This window comes from Phyllopteryx taeniolatus, chromosome 12 (assembly GCF_024500385.1).
Source record: "Phyllopteryx taeniolatus isolate TA_2022b chromosome 12, UOR_Ptae_1.2, whole genome shotgun sequence".
Classification (NCBI taxonomy): domain Eukaryota; kingdom Metazoa; phylum Chordata; class Actinopteri; order Syngnathiformes; family Syngnathidae; genus Phyllopteryx; species Phyllopteryx taeniolatus.
This window is the reverse complement of record NC_084513.1, coordinates 8,784,440-8,802,141: the sequence shown is the minus strand read 5'-3', so window position 1 is coordinate 8,802,141 and position 17,702 is coordinate 8,784,440. Positions and strand designations below refer to the sequence as shown.

General features: G+C 39.8%; 1 protein-coding gene across 9 annotated transcripts in view; it reads left to right on the top strand.

Annotated features, from left to right (window-relative positions):
* Positions 1–2,769: 2,769 nt before the first annotated feature.
* The window catches only part of pcbp3 (poly(rC) binding protein 3), a 56,203-nt gene continuing 41,270 nt past the window's right edge, over positions 2,770–17,702 (top strand). For 5 of the 9 annotated variants that reach the window (XR_009791111.1, XM_061792337.1, XM_061792335.1 and 2 more), the window contains exon 1: positions 2,771–3,045. The gene's annotated coding sequence lies outside the window, so the exon portion shown is untranslated. Of the gene's footprint in view, positions 3,046–14,544; positions 14,759–17,702 lie in introns of all 9 variants that reach the window. The other 4 variants (XM_061792336.1, XM_061792334.1, XM_061792341.1 and 1 more) reach the window with 2 other exon arrangements.

The window sequence follows — 17,702 nt, the reverse complement described above, 5'->3', positions numbered from 1 at the left end:
TTGCGGGGGTGCTGGAGCCTATCCCAGCTATCTTTGGGCGAGAGGCAGGGTACACCCTGAACTGGTATAATAATAATAATAATTATTATTATTATATATTTTTGACGAGTAAATTAGTTTCTTCTTCCACCATGTCCAAGACTCTCAGTGCGCTTCGAGCGTGCCACATCTAAAGGGAGTGAAAGGAGCTGCTTTGATTGGACAGGATTGAAGTCGGCTGTGATCACGCCCACAGCAGAGCAGACGTCCCTCTTTTAAATACGCTGGGGTGCGCAGGACTGGTCTACGAAATTTCCAACAGTGGGTCTAACTCGCCTCTGCACAGTGTTACACCACGCGTCACGCCGGATATACGGCAGTCATGAAAATAGAGCCCTCTCTCGCGAAATTAAAACTAGTCCATTACTGCGGATTTGCGCATAAGGCAAACATATTTTATCCACCACCTTTCAGTTATTTACAAAAGTTGTATTGAAGACAACTGGACAAATTATTGGTAATTCAATACTACTCCATAGTCCATATACAGTATCACGTAATATTCCTATACTGCTGCACTAACTTTATGCTTTCAGCCTAGCTACTGTATTCTGTGAATATACAGGCTTACTGCCGATCACATTCCCGAGAGCATTCAGAGAAATGAAAGAAAGAATGGGGGTAACTCATGGGGAGCGTGGATGATAAGCTACTTACGGTGTCAACACTGACAGAGCAGAATGTCAACGAGACAGTCCCAAGACCACATCTCTGCACATAAAACTAAAATAAACAGGGCAGTGCAGCACGGTGGTTGTAGTGGTTAGAAACATCTGCATGACAGTCGAGAGGTTCGGTGTTCAAATCTCAGCCCAGGCTCTCCTGTATGGAGTTTGTATGCCGAAGCCCAAGGTTAGGTTACAAAATACTGTGAATTAGCCATAGGTGTGAATGTGAGTTTTACAGGCTGTTTTTCTGTATGTATGGCAACCAGTCTTGGGTGTACCCATCTTCTCAAGTGCTATTGAAATTGGATGAATGGATTGATTTTTGACCATTGGATGTCATTCTTTGTGAACTGTGCGCTTGTGACACTGAATTTAACATTATAAGGATGTTTTGTTAGTTTTAGACATTGTATGTGAAAATATGTGTGTTTTTTTCACTTGCCTGAAACAAACAGGAGTTCAGTGGTGATGTGCTCTTCGTTCCTCAACCTGACAGTTCACCATTGATCCTTCATCAATCTGGGGCTCTTATCAAAGCCATTGATCGAACTGGGATGAATAAAATAAGACATGTCCGAGTAAAATGGCTGCTTGGTTAACACGCAAGCTACAATGATACGAAGAATTCACACATTTTACTTTACCCTCTAGATTATAATTGATGCTCAGCATTGTTAAAACAGGTGTTGGATAATGTGTTGTGGAGCCAATTGTCCTTTGTGCTTGCATATGTTATATAGCCTTGTTGTGATCATACACTGTGTTTCAAATTAATTAAGCACAGCAGAGGTTATTTTGATACCTTCAGGCACCTGGAAAAGGGGTCAAGTATCTCACTCCCCATTATTCGAGTCTAAGAAAATCACTCAGCCTCGTCCTTGCTGTTTTGTTAGGACATGGGGGCCATCCACCAACAATGCAGAACTCCATCCATCTGGATCATCCAAAGTAGCACAGTGTTATGGCTTCATGGGAAAGAACTCGTTTTCTCTCTGAGTCACACGCAAAATATTTAACATATTCATTGCCATGGATGTTTATAACTGGAATTAACTGTTTACTCCCACCGATGTATATATTCGTCAAGTGCATTTTTCAACAGGTCAACTGTTAATGACTAGAAGATGCCTGTAGATGGTGGTGTCTGGTGTTGGATCAGTTTGTATTTTACATCATCACAGCTTTTAATCCATCCATCCATCCATTTTCTATACCGCTTATCCTCACTAGGGTCGCGGGCTGCTGGAGCCTATCCCAGCTATCTTGAACCGGTCGCCAGCCAATCGCAGGGCACATAGAAACAAACAACCATTCACACTCACATTCACACCTACGGGCAATTTAGAGTCTCCAATCAACCTACCCCACATGTTTTTGGGATGTGGGAGGAAACCGGAGTGCCCGGAGAAAACCCACAATCCATTATACTGGAAAAGACACTTTTATTCTGTACAAAACAGGACTTTGTAATATATTATACAGACAGTATAGTATATTAAAAATGTGCCTTTTGTTCTCCCCAGAATAAAATCTGTAGTATGGCTTTTTAAAAAAAACAACAGAATCCGAATCTGAATAAGAATCATCTTTATTTGCCAAGTATTGCAAAAACACACAAGGAATTTGTCTCCGATAGTTGGAGCCGCTCTAGTACGACAACAGGCAGCCATTTTGACAAAAAATACTTTTGAGAAAACATAAAAATGCACTACGAAGAGTCACTGAGTAATGTAAGAGTGCACATTTCAAAAAGATAGCACATAATCATTTATTATAAATTATTTTGTGGACCCTCGGGTGCCCCAGTTTGAGAAGCACTGTTCGAGATGTTTGGCCATGGATATCAATTCTGTTCCCGACTCCATCCTTACTTCCGTTATTCCAACTGGATATGAGCTATTGCACTTATTGGCCAGGGAAAGGCACACCGGCTGTGCCCACTCGTTGGCTGCAGGGGGGGACACCTCACTATCGGCTCCCATTGGCTGCCTGGAGGTGAGTGGGAGGGGGCGCTCGCCCCATCCTCCCCCTGTGGCAGCGTGTGTAAATGTAAAGAATCTTTTCTGTGTCTGTGATGTGAGCGACTCTGAGCGTGGAGATAAGGCGCAAGAGAGAGAGAGCGAAAACGAAAGCGAAGCAACTAGCACTTCTTCTCCCCTTTCCGTCTCCCTGCTCCTTGTCACTCCATCCTTCTTCCCCTCTCTCGGGCCAGCTTTGACGCAGGACCAGCAACCCCCAACCCCCAACCCCCATCCCCCCCACCCTCCTACCACCCAGACCGCCCCAGGACCCTTTGACTCTCCTCACTTCTGTCCCACAAACTGCCACTTTAAACAAGGTAAGATCCCACTTTTATTTCTACAACTCTTTTAAATCAAAATTGGATGAATTTAAGATGGTTCACAATGTCGTCTTTGTTCTATTGGCTCTACTTTGTTCCTCCATACAAGTTCTTCCTCCAGCACCAGTGTTGCCTGTTACAGGCGATTATAATCAAGAAACCACTCCTTTCGTAAACTACTATCTCTACTTTCCAATCTCTTCAATTTATCCCGTCCATGTCTAGTAATCCGGTAGCCTCTGGGCAAAGTAGTTTGCAAATCTTAAGCCTTTGATTCCCATCCTGGAACATAGGTGGACAAAGACAACACACCGTGTTTTTGTTCCATGAGAAAATGCACCTCGAATTGATTTGTTTTGCTTCAGAGGTAGTTGGTGAAAGCTATTTATAGATGCTGACAGGCCAGGTCCCCCACATGCTTCCCCCGCCTCCCACTCCCAGGTCACTTCCTTCACAAACGCTGGGCTCAGGACAGAAGTGCGCCCACTGACTGGAGAACGCATGACATTGCAGCAAGTGTAATGACTTTACAAGACATTGACCTGCTTGATTGAATCACAGGAAGGGAACTCAGCAGAGCCCATAAAGCATTCCTGGCAATAGCAGAGGGGAAAACTGCTTAGTCCTCCATCTGCACATCCTGTACTTTACCAGGAAATGTGGAAGTGGAGACTGCGCGCGTGTGTGTGTGTGTGTGTGTGTGTTTCTGAGATCCATTCTGCTAAAGTGGTTGAGATGTCAATACTGCCTGCCTGCAGCGTTTTCACGCCATTCTGTCCAACAGTTGGACCTCACCACGTCAACAACTTGGCAAAAAGGTTTTTTAAAATGTATTATTATTATTATTATTATTTTTAGTAAAAAAGTAGATATGCTGTAACATCTCTCATACACACACACACGATTTAAAAAAAAAAAAAAAAAACAGCAATATGTGGCAATATCCTTTGGGAATATTTCTTTGGGAATATTGAAGCATCTCATGTTAAATTCCAACAAATAGAAGAGCAAATTACAGTACATTAGTAAGTTCATTGAAGTAGTAAGTTCAACTGTAAATTGTCCATAGGTGGGTGTGTGAAAGGTTGTTTTTCTAGATGTGCCCTGTGATTGCGTGGCACCCAGTCCAGGGTGACCCCCGCTTCTCTTGCCCAAAGTCATTTTAGGGGTTAATTGAGGGCTCTCAATTGTCCAGAGGTCAGTTTGTTACAAACAGTAGCAGTTATATTTTTCTCCGAACTTTCAACTCTAACCAGAATCAGCAGCTGATATTTTACTTTTTATTTTTTTATTTTTATGCACTTACCTCACACTGGGTCTTTCAGCGGAAGCTTTAAGAATGTATGTACCAAAAATCTCCACCAGAATGAGCTACAGTATTTGTAAGCCTTTGGTGATGTATTTGCGTCCTCTTGCTGGTGCACTCTGGCGCCCTCATAAGCCCTTGCATTAAGCCTGTGTTTGTGCGTGCGTGTGTTTGTGTGTGTTTTAGGACAGACAATGAACGTGGCTCTGACTCACCATGTCGAGCCAGTTTTACACTTTCCTGTCAATTTGTGCCACAGATGTGCGATGTTAGAAGATGAGGTGTGGAACTGACTGGAACAACATTAATTAAAACACATCACATTTACACACTTGAGTTGTCAGTGTGTGAAATGAAAGTAGACCTAGCCACCCCACAACCCCACCATACACACACATTCATGAAAAATGAATACAAACAAGGGTGACTATTATTATGAACTTTTTATATACACAAGTTAAGTCATAGTAGGTATACAGGGATTATTTAAATTTGATTGGTTTGGTGAAATATTTACTTTCAATGCTGATTTGAGAATCAATTTGAGAGAAAACTGTACAAATACAGTACACATAACATACCAATGATATAAAATCCTGATTTATTCTTTAGTTCATGCAACCGTCTAACCTTTGACTAATGAGTTTAACTGTGCAAATTAATAATTGACACAGTTTGTTTACAGGATTAAACCAAACGTTTTAAACAATACAATATTCCATTATCATCCAGCTATTTTCACTAATGAAAAAAGGTTTTTAGTTTTCATTGCAGTCACTGCACAGTGTTCCCTCGCTATATTGCCGTTCACCTATTGCGGATTCAATGCATTGCGGATTTTTGTTTCATATTTATATCACACATTATTCACCATATTGTGGGATTTTGAGTGTATGCTGTAATTTCTTTGTGGTAAAATAAACGCTTCCTAGCCTAAAATATTAAAACTTGAAAATAAATTATATAAAAAAATGTACAGTACTACTGTGCATTGCTGTATGTTTAAGAGTTCTAAAGGTATTTAAGAGGATAGAAAGTGTTTATAAAAGTATGGTAGAGGTCAATAGAAGTGTGGGGAAGATTAATAAGAGTCTAAGGAGGTTCATACATCTTGAAAATATGTGTAGATTACCCCAAAAATATGTTGTCTCTACTTCGTGGATTTCACCTATTATAATATAAATGAGGGATTAATTTAATTAATTCATCAATTTTAATTTGTGCTATTTATTTTAATCATTTTATCTACTGTAGCTACTGTGACAACACAGATGAGGCACGGTTATTTTCTAGGGCTGCTTTGTTACATCTGGCACAGGGTGTTCTGAATCTGTGCAGGGTACAATGTATTCTCAAGGCTATCCAGGCATTGTAGAGCTGAATGCGGTGCCCAGTGTAAGAAAGCTTGGTCTTGGTTATGCTCTGGGGCTGCTTTTCCTTCATCTGGTGTTTGAGTCTTTACAAGGGTAAAGTGACATTCTAAGATTATCAAGGCACTCTAGAGTGACAAAGGTGCACATATACAGTAGATCAAAATGATCGAAAAGAGGCAGAAAATTTTAGGTTGAAAATTCCCTGCTGCTTCCCTTGCATGGCTGTAACTGGTTAAGTGTGGTCATAAATAGGCCAGCCCATCGACCCCAGTGTGAGTGCTATTTTTATACACACGGGCCAGTGGAAACGACTCCAGTTGTAAAGTAACAAGAAAAAGTTATTGTTGCTCACAGGTTAAGTGTGGCGTTAAGATCAATTAGCAGTGTAAGTACATTTTCTAAAGCAGAATATTAGGGCAGAATGGATTTGATTGCAGATGGATTATGCTGACATTATGTTAATAAATTAGTATAGAAGGCCCCTTCGTAAATGTAGCATTGTTGAAAATCGCGAAGTGCTACAGAGAAGAAATTTAAAAAGTAAATAAATGAAATTGGATAAGATAAGGTTACCTTTATTAGTCCCACAACGGGGTAATTTACAATACAATTACACAATACATCCGTGATAATATTGCAATAGAATTATACAATTATCAGAAACAATGAGTAACACCGCTTATCCTGGTTAGGGTCGCAGGGCGCCGGAGCCTATCCCAGCGGATTTAGGGTGAAAGGCGGACTACACCCTGAACTGGTTGCCAGTCGCGGGGCACATATAGACATGGACAACCATTCATACTCACATTCACACCGTCACTGAGTGGGAACTGAACCCACGCTGCCCACACCAAAGTCAGGCGAGTGTACCACTACACCATCAGTGACTCCAAAAAACATCCTTTTGCAAAAATGTTATTAAGTCGTGTTTAATAGCATTTTTTTCAATTGAACTGACAAAAAAAATAATAATAAAAAATCCCAATGATGCATTACCAAACTGTGTTGAAATTGTGGGGTGACCAACTTTATATTTAGGGCCTAAGCATCAAGCGGTGCAGAAGCCAGTTTGGAATCACTTTTTATTATTGATATTCTGACAATGACACCTTTTTTGGGGACTCAACGTACCTGAAAACTCATCAACTTGTGACTTGCTTGAAACTTGAAAGTGAAGACTTGAGACTTACTTATGACTTATGATCAGGCAGTTCTACAACCTCAATAGCAGACATATTGTTAATCATACAAATTTTTCAACAGAGTCACCCAAAATCCATGAACCAAAAGTGATGATTGCAACAAAAATGGGAATGACGTGTGTGTGTGTGTGTTTTAGCTGCTTACAGTGAAAACATGTCAGGTGATGTCAGGAAAAAGTAGATGATATTGAAAATCTCGGCTCTTAGCGCTCGCCGCTGCCTCTCAGCGTTTTTACTTGATTAAAAAGCGCCCAGGAGTTTGTAAGAGCGCGGTAGGTGAGTGTGCACACCCTGACAGCTTAACATACTGATTATTCAAGCCTCTTAGGCTAAGCCACGGCACTCGAGTGATGAGCGTCATTTCCTCTTCCTTTCGATTCCTCTCACCTTCTTTTTCATTGTGCATTTAAAAGAGTGGAAAGCCCAGTGACAGCTCGCACAAGGCAAACCTGTTGTCTGGGAAAGCAGAGGGGGGATCAGTGACAAAGTGATTCATACACTACCGTGGCTTTATTTAGACATAATCCACCCAGCGTTGCTTTCAAGTTCTTTTATGGACTTGGAGAACAGTAGCCGGAGAGTGTTGTTGTCCGACACTGTGACCACAGGGAGTGTGATGCATTAGTAGTGCTTGTCTGATACATACATGTCCTGGGGAATGGAGCAAACAAAATCCATTATTACAGAACAGTAGTATTTTTCCTCCATGTATAATTCTGTTTACTTCTGCTCCAAGCAAAATAAGCAGATGCAGTGGTGCCTTGAGATATGAGGGCCTTGACTTAGTTTTTATTCATTTATTTTTTTAGATAATGAGCTGTCGTTTTTTTTTCCCCACCATTAGATGGCGGTAGCAAACTTCATAACATCCAGCCACCTTCAATTCACATTGGTTTCCCTGCAGTGGAAGTACAAGATCAGTTGGTGACAGTAATACACTATGAAGCCGGTTTTCCAACCCACAGAAGAACAAGGAAGGACAATGCTTTTGGTGCAGTCGTGTTTAGCGCAAATGTTATTGTGTGTTTTTATACAGTACAATACTATTGAGCTCATTTTTTCTGATGAAAATATACATATTATTATTTTTTAAAATGTTTTTGTCATGGCTAGACTGGATTATTTGCATTTAGATTAATTTCAAGGGGGAAAGACGATTTGACATACAGTATAGACGTGACCATGAAACAAATTAAACTCGTATCTTAGGGTACCACTGTATCGTGAACTCCAAAAAGTTTATTGTAACTTCTGCTATCTAGTGGAAGAGCATTTAATTTTCCTAGACTGTAAGTTGCTGGCATAGACAAATTGAACAAAGATACCTGTATATTATGTTAGTGTTGGGACAGAACCTATGTCCAAATTTGGTCAATTTAATATTTTCTTCATAAATCAATACTATTGGTCAGTCCCCACGTGGGTTTGTTATTTTTTTCAAATCATCAACCAATATATCCATCCATCCATTTTCTGAGCCGCTTCTCCTCACTAGGATCGCGGGCGTGCTGGAGCATATCCCAGCTGTCATCGGGCAGGAGGCGGGGTACACCCTGAACTGGTTGCCAGCCAATCGCAGGACACATACAAACAAACAACCATTTGCACTCACATTCACACCTACGGGCAATTTAGAGTCTCCAATTAATGCATGTTTTTGGGATGTGGGAGGAAATCGGAGTGCCCGGAGAAAACCCACGCAGGCACGGGGAGAACATGCAAACTCCACACAGGCGGGACCGGGGATTGAACCCGGGTCCTCAGAACTGTGAGGCTGACGCTCTAACCAGTCGGCCACCGACCAATATAAATGGTTGAAAATCGCTTGCTCTCTTTGATGATGCAATTTTGTTTTTCCTTTCCTTAAAAGTGATGGTTCTGCAAATGTGACGTTTCCATCAGACACCAGACATTTTTAGTAAAACAATCATTTTCACCATATGTAGTTTGTATTTTGTTATAGATGACAGCAATATCAAGAACATACACTCTCTTTCAAAAATTATTAATTCACTCACCCTTAGTAATAAGAGATTTTGGAAAGTTTCTTGTTCCCAGCTTTGTGGGAACCGTTTGGGGATGGCTCCTTCCTCTTCCAACATCAACTTAAAGACATGGATGAGAGCGTTAGAGGTGAATGAACTTGACTGGGACTTGGCGTGACCTCAACCCGATAGAACACCTTTGGAATGAATTAGAGCGGAGATCGAGGCCTTTTCATCCAGCATCAGTGTTTGACCTCACAAATTGGCTTCTGGAAAAATGGTTAAAAATTCATTTAAAAACACACTCCTAAACCTTGTGGAAAGCCTTCCCAGAAGATTTGAAGCTGCTACAAAAGGGTGGACTGACGATGTTATATTAAACCTTATGGATTAAGAATGGGACTTCACTTTAGTTCATATCCGAGTCAATGCAGGTGAAAGAATACTTAGGGCAGTGTAATGTATTATAGCTCATGTCGTTAGACCAGCAGTGCAAGCTGTCCCTTTCTCTATGTCTCCCTTGTGTTGTGGCGCTCTCTCAGCATGTTGGCGAGGTTGTGAAGTCTACCGCCGAGCATCTCCTGACCAACAGATTGGCCCCAGCAGGGCCCAGAGAAAGGAAATGACAAAGGCACCGATACTGTCCACCTGCACAGTGCAGTGCATGAAGGAAATGCTACTTTCTTTATGACCAATGCTTGCTACAGTATATTCTAAATTGTTGTCACCGACTACATTTATAGGCACCGATCTATCGGTTACTGATTTGGTTTGGTCTCTCCACTTTTTCACACTTCTCTGTCAAGTCCCAGTTTACAAGCATTGGGTTCAATTCCATCTTCGGCCAAACCATGACTGACTCCTTAGACAGGAATTAAATAGCATTTACATTATGTACAGTGTGATAGGGTCTATAAATATATGTCTACAGGGGTGTATATTTCTACTGACATGGATAAGCAGATAAGCTACATCTTGCTAGATCACTGAATTTGTATGTGTTTTGTTTTTGTTTTTGTTACATATGTTTATTAACCATCCAGCTTCTTCTTCTGAATTAAATGTGGTTCACAGAGAGGCCGGCTCAAGTTTACTGTACATGCCAAAGAAATTTCTCCAAACACGGTCACATGACTGTCTTTTAAATTGGCTGAGACATTCACACAACTTTAAACAGCACAAATGATGATGTGTGTTGAAGGAGATCATTATTTTAGCACTGATGTACTGGGACAAAACAGTAAATAATCAGAATGGAGAAACATTAACCTTTAACATGTAATGTACTTTTAAAGCTTGTGTGATGGTTGTAAACAGCAAACGGATTGGTTCATAAAAACGGAAAGGCATTCAAGTAACCTTGGAAAATAAAATGAATATACTGTATGTACACCAGTTGGCACTATTTGGCAGTTCTTAATTGACAGAACACACCTCCCGTCTTTTTGCTTTGACTTATGGAGCACATGCAAGTGGGGTTGCATGCTTCAGCTGTCAAGTAGAAAGTGTGCTGGAAAAAAATGCTGAATACAATATGATTTTTATATATTTGGTCGAGAATGTATCTGAGACCAGCACACCAATGATCCAGGGTATGAAGTGCTGCCATCATGAGTGAAAATGCTTTGATTGTCTTCTGGCCGTCGTCTCTGTGAGTAGAAGCCACTCGTTTTGTTCAACCGCCTTGATACCCCATCAAAATGCACTGAGTTCAGGGAAAATACTGATTTATGCTTGCAGAATTTTGGAAAATTGAAGTATGATTGTACAAGCGTAGGGTGGTGCACGAGTGATTAGCATGTCTGCATCACAGTTCGGTTCAAATCTTGGCTCCTGCCTTCCTGTGTGGAGTTTGCTTGTGTGGGTTTTCTCCAGGAAATTCAGCTTCCTGCGACATTCCAAAGACTTTTAACATGTAACAGCTAGACTGGATACATGTTGCAGATAAGAACATTTCATATACTTATCTGTTACTACCTTCTTCCTATTCACAACTTGCATTTCAGACATCAGCAATGTGATTTCACCTATGACAATTAATGTCACTTTCGCCATTCATGTGTGTGGGGTTTCTCATTACAGACATCGACAACGGAATTGTACATTATTGTAACTCCAGTTTGAGATATCTACAATTTGATTCTGACTTGTCATAATTCCAGTTCAAGATACCTTTAACTCACCTCAATTCAAGATATCTACGTCTCTTTTCAGATATCTTAAACAAGTTGTAACTGGGCGAAATGAGGTTTCAGATATCTGCAATTCAGTTGTGACTAGAAAGCTGGGATAGGCTCCAGTTCACCCACAACTCTCATGTGGATACGCATTATAGAAAATGAATGGATGGAGTTGTATGAGCATCTTCTCATCTCATTGTCCAAAGACATATCATGAATTGCTGAAATTAGTGCATTTCAAAAAAAAGTTTCCCCCTTTTATTTTTAGCAGCCAATCAGGCTGCCAACTCAGCAAGCGTGCAGCCATGTGTTCTTAAGCAGATGTAATAAAAGGTGGTGTGTACTTCAGGAGCTTGAGAAAATACTCTCTCTACGAGCTGCCTCCGCTCTGTAGTCAGTGAAGGAGAGCTTAAAATCCCATTAGCCTTTTCCATCCCCGCCTCCCGCTCCTTGGGTGCGCCGCCTAATTCATTAATCACTAAAAAATTCAGAGACATTGCTCTGGGGTCTGTTTAAGAAATCATGTACGTACTATTAGGAGGAAGCCTTGAATGTCTGAATTCACCAAAATAATGTTAGAATCGATTGCGCAAAGAAGACCACCTTGTTGTTACACAGTTTTCGACACTTTTTGCTCTCCACCTGTTTTTTCTTATCTTGTCTGTTGTTCTACAGGAAGGCGAAATATTTTTTTAGCCCCCAGCCATTCCACATTATTAATTTAAGAGGCTGAAACTGTGTCAGAGCAGCTACTGAGATATTGTACGAGACCCGGTGTGCAACGCTGAAGCTTTCTTCTCTACTACTTTGGAATGTTTATTTTCCGCCTTGTCTGCACTTTGGCATACGCTGTCAACTAACGTACGACTTTACGGAGACTTACGGTATAGTAATAATATGCTTTGGAAATAATAATACTAATACTAATATGGATGAACCTACAAATTTTATTGTATTTACAAAGAGATCAGGAAAAAAGATTTCTGCTGAGGTCTCTGTACCACGACATAAAACTTAATTGAAATACCTAGTCAAAAGGTAAGCAGCATTGTGTTTTGTTGGATCCACAGATTAATATTAGCTAACAGTGTTTGCCGCTTATAAGTGGCAAATGATTCATGTGTGGGAAATTGTCAATGCAGTAGGAGTGGGAGATCTGCACACTAGATTAACAAAGCTATAAAGTGCTGCCTCCATGAGTGAAAATAACCAGGTCATCGTGGTAACAAAAGCCGTACTCACCATTTGTGTGGCGGTATATTGGGGATTCTGCATGCACCACATGCACGGATCTGCATACTAATTCACAAGTGTGTGAAATGTAGTGTATGAAGTTCTGCCTCGACAAATGAAAATGATTTTATTGTATGTAAGGGCCCTCTAATTTTTTCTACACTATACTTCACAAGTAGAAGCCACTTGCCTTGTTCTACTCCCTTTGGGTGGGGTTAACAACAGTCTCTGACTTGAATAAGACATCCTCCCCCCCCCCCCTAAAAATGGGCTAATTTCAGCAATAAATATGTACTATATTTCCTGATCATTGGGGTATTATGACAAAAAGAGACACCTGAGAACTGTTATGGGGGAAAAATGCCCAAGGAAAAACATGCAAAGGAATTTCTACAATACAAGACACAGCACAATAATAACTAACTGACTTTAAAAACAAGTGTTTACAGAGGATTTTTTTACAGAGCAGGAAAGCATAAATAACACAAAATGACACACAATTATGAGAAAAAAATACCCAAACAATTACCAAGAACCCAACAAATGGACAGCTTACGTGGATTGCTTTAAAATAAAACAAAACGTGTGTAGCCGAGATCACGTTAAAGCCAGTCTACAAAAGTGAGTTTTTAGAAGCGATTTAAAAGATGTCACCCAACCAATAGGTGTGGTTGTTAAAACCACCTCGGTTCTGGCCTGGTTTGGCAAAAGACAGAATAAGTAAGGAAGCAATCTCGTCTTTGTGAGTTTTTATTACAAAAAAGAAATAAGTCTTTGCAAAGAGAAGAAAAAGGTTCAAGTCGTCACAAGTTATTACTCCTTACTGAAGTGCAAGCAAAGAAACACCTTCATTATATAGAAGTGAGAGAGTCAGAGAAGAAAAGGAAAGAAAACAATTATCTTTGTCCAGCTCCACTCAACTTATCGAAAAACAGCTAGTGCGCACAACATGGCTGGAACAATAAAACATGTGAAGGTTGTATAAAACTAATAGAAGTAATATTTGGTAATAATAAGTTAAGTAATATATTCACAGAGGGAGAAGTGAAAAGAACCCAACTGAAATGAGTCATTCATGTCAATACAAACAAGCACTATCTCAAATGAAACTAGAGACAAATTCATTATAAATGTTCATATGATTTTCAAGATGAGGATTTATTTTTATTTCAGTACAAAAGTGTAATGTTTGTTCCATAGTGCGATAGCCTTGCACTGAGAGGAAACGTGATCCTTTGGCTAATTCCCTCTTGTCATCCTGCAAGATAAAACTGCACGACATTGGAGCGGATGTTAGTTCTTGTAATCGATAAATGGTGAAAACAACAAGGGCTGTCTTGGTTTCTTATCCTGGTAAGAATGACCACTGCATGGGGTACAGGTGTGCATGGAAGCTATGAACAAACCCCTATATGTCACAACTATATGTGGAAAAACTGCTGTATGTGAGTCCATACTCTAAAAACGAAACATCTGTATGTTGGAGGCTCTTAATGTTTTCCCCGTCTTTGGGATTAAAAGCTTTGAGACTGTGAGACTTCAAAGCCTAGTCGTCTCTTCACTGAAGGTGTGAGGATGTCAAGTGCTGCTTAGTCGAACAGGATATTAGGTTTCCCCTGACGCGCACACACACACACACACACACAGAGTCACATAATTCATCGTAATGTTGAGACTCATAATGACTTAGCACCATTATGAAACCTAACCGGAAAGGCTTTCTAGGCGATAAAACAAAACCTGTCCTCTTTTTTTTTTTTTTTTTTTTTTTTTTTGCTCAACACATTTATTGTACATACTTTAATGCTTTAGGAGAAGAATTTTATGATTTCTTTCCCCGCAATTTAAAACAGTTAATTTGAAACAGATAACCCCAGCTTTCGTTACCAGGGCGACTGGGGGTCAGAGATAAGAGGCTGAACAAGGCAAGTGGCTTTTCCATGTGGAAACGGAAACAAGAGTGTGGAAATAAAAGCCGGTATAAAGACAATAAAAAAATTTCACTTGTGAAGGCAGCACTTCATGGGCTACGCTTTATACAAGTGTCCTTTAGTGTGCGGACCTGTGCATGTGGTATGTCTGTGAAAATTTGCAACATTTCAATCCCTAATGTTAGTTCAATTTGACTGTTATTAGGATTTTGAGGGGGTCCTTGGGGAAAAAAAAATGTTCATCATGTTTGAGAACTCCTGTCTTTGGCATCTTTATTTACGACAGTCAACTGGAGGTAGTCTGCAGTTCGAGGTCATCATCCGCAGCAGGACAAGCTTGGATGCTCAGCATCATCTCTGCACCTCACTTAAGAACGAAAAAAAAGGCCTTATGAGCTCACCTCGATCAAGCTGTCATTGGTGGAAAATGCTGTAAAATAGCTCGTTGCGCACGTTAACGCTGACCCAGGGCGACTCCAACAGCACACAATCCTCTGCAGGTAACCATGATAACTTTTTTTTTTGTCTTTTTTTTTTTTTTTTTTTTTTTTTTTTTTTTTTTAGTCGAATCAGTTGATCGGATTTAGGCTTGGGAGCAGAATGCCAGATGCATTAATACAGTATGTGTATATACTATTCTGTGTCACAAAAGGATACTTCTCTGAAACAAAAAAACATGGAATAATGATGACGTTCTATCAATTTACTCACAAATTGACTTACTCGGTGTGAAATTTGGGCCTCTTTAATTGAATACAAAGCAAGGATGGGTTATTTTCTCATAATTTGATCAATAATGGTAAAGACACAAAAAACAAGCATCTAACTTAGAATTTTTTTTAAATGCTGCCTTAGTTTTATCCCATGCTGAAACAGCTATGATTAAAGTCCTATTTTCAAAATGTTATTGAGGATTCACAATTTTTGGCATTCATAGTAAAGGCAATCCTTATTGACAGAATATGGTGGTGACCCACTGAAATACACTTCTTGCATAACGGGAAAGACCAAAGTGCATAATGGTAAAGACATAAACAGCTTCATAAAAATTACGTGAGTTGCACAATTTACACATCTTGTCCATCAAAGTTCATTTCTCTTGTCCATCAAAGTTCATTTTCATAGCAAAGACATATTAGGCAACAAAAGAAAAATCCTATTTTTCCAATAACGCAATTAGCATCCTCAGAAAACATTTAGCCAATCATGAAACTTAATTTCGGACACTTAACAGTAAAGGCATTTTGGCATTTAAAGTTCGAAAAATATTACTTATATAATACTTTCTTTCTTAGAAACAATTATGACCTTTTGATGGATAACAACTGACAATAATGCAAATACTCATATCAGTAAAATTAATTGGTTTTCAAAAAAATATTCTGTGGGCCGTGCATTTACCATTATTGATCAAATTATATGAAAATGCCCAGACTTCCCTGCTAAAGCTACTGGCCCCGCGACCTGACCAGCGAGCAAGAAAATGGATGGATGGATGGAGATATGAAAATGACCTGCATTTCTGGAAAAAGCAACAACATTTTGTTTTATGAGTGGCAATAATTGGATAGTTAGATAGATCACTTGGGGAACAAATTTTTTGAGTTAAGTCTGACAGATGTTTTTAACAAATTTTTGGGTACGGAATCTAAAACTGATTTCAGCTTTTCTCTCTCATGTCAAATTTTTGAACAAAGTGAGAAAATAGTGGAACAAAGGAAATATATACCTATGTAAATAAAACACTAAGATGGAATAGTTAAAAGCTTTGAAAACTAAAAAAACAAAATACAACGGTATGCCCGTGGTTACAAGGTTAAGAGAAAAGCCAGCACAAATCATCTTGATTCCTACTATGCTAGGTTTTTGTTTGCAGATATTGATAGTACTGACCTATTGGGAACTGCACACACCTCTCACCACACTCTTTCAATTTTGACTGCTCAAACAATTTGTCACGTAGCTGTATTTGAGTCCAATTGTAATCAGCTGGCAAGTCTTACTCCAGCTAATCAGTGGAATTTTGCTCATCTGGAGGGTAAGCTGTGGAGAAAAAACTTGACCTGCTAGAGAAAAACTGACTTTAATTTTGGAATCAGCACGCCAATTTTAGTTTTAATTAGCATAAAAATCTAACTCAACAGAATATTTTTTTTCAAATTGTTCCCCAGTGGATAGATAATTTTACCTTCTGCCATCTAGTAGAAGAGCATTGAATTGTTCTCTCTGTCACTATATGATGCTGGCATAGCTAGAGGAATAAACATATATTTGTAATTAATAAGTAATCATTTATGGACAAATTAAGTGAGCCCCATGATTAACGCTTATGACATACGAGGGCACCAAAACTTCTATCCATCCAATTTCTGAGCCGCTTCTCCTCACTAGGGTCGCGGGCATGCTGGAGCCTATCCCAGCTATCATCGGGCAGGAGGCGGGGTAAACCCTGAACTGGTTGCCAGCCAATCGCAGGGCACATACAAACAAACAACCATTCACACTCACATCCACACCTATGGGCACCTATAGTCTTCAATTAACCTACCATGCATGTTTTTGGGATGTGGGAGGAAACCGGAGTGCCCAGAGAAAACCCACACAGGCACGGGGAGAACATGCGAACTCCACACAGGCGGGGCCGAGGATTGAACCCCGGTCCTCAGAACTGTGAGGCAGACGACGCCCTAACCAGTCGCCCACCGTGCCGCCACACCAAAACTTAATAATAATAATAATTTGAGGGCTGCTCGAGGAAAATTTGTCACTTAAACTGCTAAATGCTCAATCAGGTTGACTGATAATTGATCATTTATTACATTATCACACTTGTAACTCAAACATCTCAAATTATCTTTCGCCATTGCAATTAATGGAAAGGCCATTAACGCCCCCACCAAAAAAACAACAAATAGATTTTTTTCTTATAATACGTAATAAGAAAACTAGCACTTAAAAAATACTGTGCTGCTCTTTCTGATCTATGTGCCTTGGACACCAACGGGCATTATAATCCAGACATACCCGATATACATGGAGACAGCCACACCTTGGGTGCAGTATTATTAGGCATTCTTTGCAGAGGATAAAGAATATATACCAATGAGTATTGTTATATCATCTGTCTACATGTGTTTCTACACCAATAGAGTACAAATATCTATTACTTAAAGCGTTATAGCACCACAACATAGGTGCTATTCATTACATTATAACATTATACATGCTTAGTTTGACAGTAAATTTCAACTGGGAGCGGCAAATAAAAAGCTTGAAAACTGTTTTTGAAGACGTGTACACACTATTGCCAAACTGCTGCTTGTTGTGAACTAAATTGAGTTAAATTGAGTTTACTTCCTCCATACAACGCTTGAACCTCAAATTTTGTCTCGCAGGTCAGAGCAAAAAAATCGGCTGAATGATGGATCGTATCCCGAAAAACCC